This window comes from Gracilinanus agilis, unplaced genomic scaffold (genome assembly GCF_016433145.1).
Source record: "Gracilinanus agilis isolate LMUSP501 unplaced genomic scaffold, AgileGrace unplaced_scaffold24558, whole genome shotgun sequence".
Lineage (NCBI taxonomy): Eukaryota > Metazoa > Chordata > Mammalia > Didelphimorphia > Didelphidae > Gracilinanus > Gracilinanus agilis.
The window spans coordinates 1-7,801 of record NW_025356422.1 but is presented as its reverse complement, the minus strand read 5'-3'; the positions used below and the strand labels follow the sequence as shown (position 1 = coordinate 7,801).

The window sequence follows — 7,801 nt, the reverse complement described above, 5'->3', positions numbered from 1 at the left end:
TTCTCTCTCTTTCTGTCTCTCTCTCTGTCTCTCTCTTCTCTCTCTCTAGCTCTCTCTCTCTCTCTCTCTCTCTCTCTGTCTCTCTGTCTCTCTCTCTGTCTCTCTCTGTCTCTCTCAACACCTTGGGATATTTTTCTGTATACCGGCGCACACACTCTCTCTAGGAGAACATGAGCTTCTCGGCGGCTGGGCTGGGTCTGTTTTTGCCTTCTGTGTGCGGCCTTTGTACGGCCAGCCGCGAGCGCAGGGTCTTCTCCGCAGCAGGCACATAACAAATTCCTGTCGCCCTGCCTTGGCTGTCAGGGGCGATTTCGCCAAGGGTGGGGGGTGGGCAAGAAAGAGGAGAAGGTGTAGTTTCCACACCACAGACCATCCGTACAGACAAAAAGTCTCCTTCCGTAGGTCCTGTTCAAGGGAAATCAAGCAACTTAGACCTAGAACCTGGGGCCGCCTCGGGAAAGCCGGTCCCCAGCCATTAGGACAAGGAACTTGCAACAGAAGCTGGCTACCAGCATAACCCTAAATGCACAAGATGTTTGCAAGCAGCCTTTACTGTCTGGGAAACTTCCACTCGTACATTTGTGCCCGGATTCAATGGGGAGAGGCTTAGCAATTGGGGAAAACAATGCGCCTGAAACCGCCTTTGGAAAGGCAGCACAAAGCTGGACAATGCCCATCAAATATGCTTATTGGAGAAACTGAATATAATGGAGGTAGCGGGAGCCTGCTACCTCCATCAGAGGCCAGCCCAAAGAGAAGGGGTGCCTAGCTACCCCCCACACAAAAGGCTGTGTGTTTACTGGGGAAGACGGACCATTCAGCTGATCAAAGGCTTGAATGCCCACTCCGAGATGGGCATTCTGCTAAGCCCTTGGATACAGGGGTTAATCAGAGAAGCACCCCGTCCCTCTGACCTTACAGAGCCTCGCCAGGCACACTCAACAAACCCACACAAAGCGAGCCAACAAAGGACCCCGAAACGCAACACACTCCACACATCACATGGTGTTTTTGTCCGACAGGCGGGCAACACTTTACATGGCTATTTTTTAAATGTTCTGCCCCATTTTTTCCTCTTCAAAAAGGGTTTTGTTTCCTCCCCCATTAGAGCTGGTGTCGTTAGTAATAGAGTTTAGACTAGTTGGGGGCAATAAGGGAATCTCCCCTTCCAATCCGACTGATTCCAGCAAGTGCTGCGCCCACTGGATGGAAACGACAGATTTCAGTCCAATATGAGGAAGAACTTTCTGACAATGAGCCGCCCAACAATGAGGACAAAAGGTCCGATCAGATGGGAAAGGCCACATCGGTGATGCATTTCTATATGGACGCCAGATTGGGCTAGAATAATAGCGTTTTCGATTTGAAAGAGACTTCAGAAGTTATCGGCAAGTCTCTTCTGACTCTCGCAGTCTCGGAACTAGGCGAGCAAGCTCTCTTCCAAATACCGTCAAGTGGCTTGCCCGTATCACAGAAGGTGTAAGCTAAAAAATAAGGATCTCTGACCCCAGATCCAAGGCTCTCTCTCTGCTGTACCAGGCGTGAGCATGGAGAACAGACAGACAGACAGACACAGATACACCGAGAGAGAGAGAGAGAGAGAGAGAGAGAGAGAGAGAGAGAGAGAGAGAGAGACAGAGAGACAGAGAGAGACAGAGACAGAGACAGAGACAGAGAGACAGAGACAGAGACAGAGAGACAGAGAGACAGAGAGACAGAGAGACAGAGAGACAGAGACAGACAGAGAGACAGAGACAGAGACAGAGAGAGAGACAGAGAGACAGAGAGACAGAGAAAGAGACAGAGAGACAGAGGCAGAGGCTGAAAGAGAAAAGAGGCTCGGAGAAAAGGGTGAGAGGTGGGGAGAAAACAGAAAAGATGCTAAATGAAAGGAGATGAAAAATAAGAAACTCAAAGCAAGGTCAGGGACTGCTTCAGGGAGCGGAATAGTTACTGATGAGAGCAAAAGGAAACTATAGGGTTACTCGCTCCTAACCCACAGAGACTCAACCCTTGAGTTCAGATTATTGCTTAGACCTCGGCTGCGGCTGCTGTTTGCCTCAGGCCCCTTTAGCTCAGGTTGAAAGGAACTGGCAGAAAAGAGAAATCCCAAATATGGGGGTTAATTATGTTAACATTAAAAATAAAGTATTTTGTGGTCTTCGGTGGAAGAACCCACTTAAATCTGATTGCTTTGGACTGGGGGAGGGAAGGGAACAGGCTTTTACTAAGCATCTCCTCTATACCAGGCACTATGCTGAGCACTTTACAAATATTGTCTCATTTGATTCTCACAACAACCGTGGGAGGATTTTTCATAAATTTGAATTTCTTCCCTTGAGAACTGCCTGTTCATATCCTTTGGCTATTTAACAATTGAAGTTAATAAATGCTTAGCGAACGTAGAAATGAATGGATTTATTGGAGAGATTGAACAGACAGATTAAAGTCTTTTTGTCACAAGATCATAAATTCAGAGCCAGAATGGATCTTGGATGATACTTAAGACTAACCCTCTCACTCTCCAGATGAAGAGAACAAAGCCCAGAGACTGAAGCTACTTGCCCTACAGCTCCCAAGGAAAAGAGCCGGGCTACAGCACACCCGAGCCCCCTGACTGCACAGCCAGCTGTCTCTCACTTGGCCACCCTGGAGACGAATCCTCCTTCTCCCAATTTAAACACTTTAGAGAATTAGATCAGCATTAATAAGATGAATAGCTAACTTTATGTAGTGCCAGGCACTGCATTGTTAGCTCATTGTATTATCTCACAACAACTGTGGGAGGCGGGTGCTATTATCCTCAATTTACAGATGAGAAACTGAGGCAAATAGACATTAAGTGACTTCAGCAAAGGTTCATGAAGATTTCTCCCAAAATATGACCCACCAGGGTCACAATCTGAAAGTGCTGGCTTTAACCTTACGGTCTTGTTGTTGTTGTTGTTGTTGTTGTTGTTGTTGTTGTTGTTGTTTGTAGTTCTTTCACAGGGGAGTTTTTCTCCTGATTACACCTTAAGATAGGAAGTGCATTAGCCCCATTCTGACCAACGAGGGTGAGGTGACTTAACCCTGTCACCTCAGTAGGAAGAATTCAAAGTGGAATTCCAATCTGGACCTTTTCCTCAATCTAACTCCAACAAATTATGCTGCCTCTCTACTCCCACTAAGTCAGGGGTTCCCAAACTTTTTTGACCTACCGCCTCCTTTCCAGAAAAAATATGACTTAGCGCCCTGGAAATTATGTAACTATTTATTGAACTCAGAATAGAATATAATACAAAAAAAAAAATGTGGCCATCACCGCTTCCCTGGAGCGCTGCAGCACCCACCAGGGGGCGGTGGTGCCCACTTTGGGAATCACTGCATTAAGTCCACAAACTTGCATTAAGCACTTTTTGTGTGGGCAGGTGCACAGCTCACTAACCTGGGAGAATTCTGAGGAAGATGACCGTGGAGAGTTAGGAAAGGATTGTGGTGGGAACAATCAGGCTCGGAGGCTCTATTTTTCTGAGCACCGATGAAAACTAGAAAAATGATAGGAGACTCCAGAAATGTCGAAGCAACTCCTGCTTATATATTCTTCCTTGCTTGTAAATGTATGTTCTAAAACTGGGGGGAAAGTTAGTGATATTACTAGAACGAGACCTTTATTACATTCATTTTTATAGAACCTTTTTATTAAAAACACACACCCCAAAAGGTTGTGATTGCAATTCACACTTCAAGGAAATTGTCAAGGTACTAAAAAGCTGTCCACTCATAAAACCCAATGAAGCCAGTTTTGGACATCTTCATTAAATAGTGAGAGGTAGCCACTTAGCCCAGCACTTCATCAAATTAAAGACTAATGCAGGCAGCAGAATGCTCTATGCAAAGAGTCGGAGGGTCAGAAGGCCATCCAAGCTTTCCCCTTCCCTCTCCTTTCACAACCCAACTGAAAAACAAGCTCCTGGCCTAATTGTGCCTGCCTGCCCTGGGCAGGATCACAGCTGGAAATGTCTCCTTCCATGCCCTAAGCCAGGGTGGGAGCTGGGCTGAACAATGAAGTATATACCTTCTTCAGTTTGTAGGGGAAAGTCCAATTTCTAGATGATTCCAGGGTCTTCCTTTTCTTCCTCCATTTTGTCCATTTCGTTATCCTCTTTTTTTTTTAAATTAAAAACCCTCACCTTCTGTCTTCAAGTCAATACTGTTTATTGGCTCCAAGGCAGAAGAATGGTAAGGGCTAGACATTAGGGGTTAAGTGACTTGCCCAGGGTCACACAGCTGGGAAGTGTCTGAGGTCACATTTGAACGCGGGGCCTCCCATCTCTAGGTCTGGCTCTCCATCCACTGAGCTACCCAGCTGCCCCCTCATTATCCTCTTATATAAGAAAGAGAGTATTTTATCTGCTGCAGACATTGTAGAGAAGGAAGTTTCTGAGTTATCCATTCATTGACATTATCCACTCATTCATAAACCCCAGAAGTGGGGGCAATCCCAATACAATCCATGATCGATGGTTATTGATCTCACCAGTGCTCCCCATAACCAGGAAGCACTTTCTGTGATTATCAGCTCCATTTCACAGATGGAAAAAACAAGGCTAAAGTAGATTTGTGCCATCCCAGAAACCCTTCTAGGAACCTGTGACTGTGAAAGTCACCTGGGCGCTGTACCCACAGCTATCATCTTCTTTGTGCTCATCATGAAACCAGGCAAGGGGCAGAGAATGTAAGGCACGGTGTTGGCACATTGGACAGTGTCATAAAACCATATCCCAGGGGTGTACGTATGACATAGCAAGCCATCCTTTGCTTAGGGCTTAAAAGGACTGTAATGTATAGGGCACAATATGGACATTTTTACAATATATGAGTTTTAAGAACTTGCTTTCTAATTTTATTCATATGTATTATCAACATAAATCATTTCTCCTGTAGTTTTTTTTTTAAACCCTTGTATTTCGGTGTATTGTCTCATAGGTGGAAGATTGGTAAGGGTGGGCAATGGGGGTCAAGTGACTTGCCCAGGGTCACACAGCTGGGAAGTGGCTGAGGCCGGGTTTGAACCTAGGACCTCCTGTCTCTAGACCTGACTCTCACTCCACTGAGCTACCCAGCTGCCCCCTCCTGTAGTTTTGTTTTGCAGGGAAATACCCGTTAGTCCCTGAGGGCCCTGAAAAACAAATTGATGCATTTATTTCATGAAGCCTTTTAGGAATTAAAAAAAAAAAAAGTTTAATCCTTATGGCTTAGCCCCTGCCACTCTTCTGTCTTCAAATTGATACTAAGAGAAAAAGGCAAGGGTTTTAAAGGAAAAAGAATTTTTTTGAAGGAATATTTCTTCTCTCCATAAAGATTTCCTCAAATAAGAATTGAACCCAGGAGACCGGGGTCCCACTCTTAGTTCTGTTATTAACTAGCTTCGTGGCCATGGGGGAAGACAAACTTGCCTTCTTCAGGGTCTTTTCTTCATCTATAAAATGAATGAGTAGGAAATCCCTGTAATCAGAGGGCACTTTCTGTTGTTAACAGCCCCATTTCACAGATAGAAGAAACAAGTCCAAAGTAGATTGTGCTAGGTGATTTTTGAGGTTCTAAAAGGCTCTCATCTTCATCTAAGACCTTACCTCCCCGTCTCACAAATTTCTATAGATTTGTCTACCCACAACTGTAGTGATCACACTTGCCTGTGAGGCATCATGGGAAAAGCACTGATATTAGGCATTTTCTCCTTTCAAATGAGAAGCTGGTTTCCCTTGCCAGCTTGGAATTTTTGTGATCTCTAGGAAGGAAAGCTTAGCGATATGGGGTAGTGGACAGAGGGCTGGCTTTGGAGGTGAGAAGACCCACCTCGGCCACATTCCGATACCGAGTCCCTCATTCTAAGTGGAGAGAAGGTGCTGGCCTGAACTGGTCCTGGGGTTTTCTCATGTCCCTGTTGTCAGAAGGCAGGGATTCCCCCCACGAATGGGAATAAGTATTGTCGTGGAGGAGGTCGAGTAATTGCTCTGAAAACCTTTCTAAATCATGTGATCCTTAATGTGCTCTTTGGCCTTTTGTCTCTCCCCATTTTACGGGTGCTGCTGGCTCGGACGCCACTGCCCTTTGGTCGAGCCTCCTAGTTGCGCCACTGGACCCTTGCTTTTACGAAGTGAGAAGATGGCAGCCCACGTCGCTTCCCACATTCCATCTCAACAGTCTCCTACCTCATTACTGAGAAGAAGGAAATAAGTTTCATCAATTCTCCAGGCCCGAGATTAGTCACCACAGGGAGAGCACCAGTGCCTTTTTACCAGCGTTTCTATTGACATTTTCCTAATCGTTGTGTACAGTGTGCTCCTGATTGCTTCCTTGGTGATGCATAATTAGTTCCTATGAATCGTTCCTTCGTATTTCTTCAAATTCTTCATGTTCATTGTTTCCTTCAGGGCAAGGAGAGCCTATCACATGCGTCAGACCATCATTTCTTCAGCCATCCTGGATTGTTTGGAATTCTTTGCTGGAAATTGTTGCTATAAATTTTCCGGTCTAGATGGACCTCTCCCTGTCTCGGGGAGGTCCTTAGGGTAAATGCGCAGGAGCAGGATCGCCGGGTCAAAGGGTGCTAGCAACATGACTTTTCCTCATACGATTCCAGGTTATTTTATAAAAAAGACCAGCCCGACTCCCCCTGCCTCCACTATCATTGTGTAAAAGGGAGTCTCACAGCTGATTTTCAGCCATTATCGTTTCCAGTTGGGGGAGGGGCGAGACCCAACCTCAGGACTGTTTTAATTTGCATTATTAGTGATTTGTAGCAGTCTTTCATATGGTTGTTGATAGAAAGCGATTCTTCTTTGGAAATAATTTGTTCTTATCTTTGGACCATTAATCTATTGGGAAATGCCGTTTGGTCTTATATATTTGTGTCAATTCCCCATGTATCTTCGCTAGCAGACTTCTCGGAGATATTGGATGTAAAGATTTTTCTCCGCTTAATTCGTGCTCTTTGTGCTCTGGCTGCATTGATTTTTTTGTGTCAGCTTTTTAATTTTACATAATCAGAATTGCCCATCTTGTCTTTTGTGACGTCCCCTATCCCCTGTTTATTAATTTCCTCCTCGCCCTCGCTCTGAAAGGTATCTCCTTTCCTCCTTTAATTTTTGTGTGTGATGTGACCTTTTCTGTTTGGGCTGCGGAGCCACTGAAAACTATGGAACGCTCCGCAAATTTGCTTGTCATTCTTGCACTGGGGACATGCTAATCTTCCCTGCATTGTTCCCCGTTAGCTTATGGGCTGTCAAAGCAGGCCCCTCTTGGGCTTCTTCTTTTCCTGGTCCTTATCAAGTTCTCTTCATCCTGCCCCCCGCCCTAACATTCTCCCCAGAGTGCCTACATGGTGTGGAGAAAACCATCCCCAGCTGGATTCGAACATTCCTTAGAGGGAAGATCAGGCTTCTAAGCTTTTGGGATTAAGACAAAAACGTTCTGCATTCCTCACTTGTACAAATATCCAGGAAGCACTGAAGGTGGGCACCGGGCTAGGTTTGGGAGATACAAAGACCTAATGAAAAATCACCCCCACCTTCATGAAGTTGCCCTTCTACTGGGTCCCCTGGGAGAGGCTGCTCCAAAAGGGCTGGATTATTTCGGGCAAGTCACTTAGCTTGTCTAGACCTCAACAAGAGGCTGGCTTTCCACGGCTTCTGCCTCTAAGTCCCATCATGTCCAACTAGAGCTGCTGATCCCTGCCTGGGAAGCCACAGAGATTCTGAATCTCAAGTCAATGGTCTTGTTTTGGTGGGTTGTTTTTTTTTTTTTTTTTTTTTTTTTT

General features: G+C 45.5%; 1 non-coding gene across 1 annotated transcript; it reads right to left on the bottom strand.

Annotated features, from left to right (window-relative positions):
- Positions 1-7,174: 7,174 nt before the first annotated feature.
- On the bottom strand, positions 7,175-7,278 carry LOC123254551. The gene has a single exon (XR_006506681.1). It is a non-coding gene; the product is annotated as a U6 spliceosomal RNA (small nuclear RNA).
- Positions 7,279-7,801: the final 523 nt, after the last annotated feature.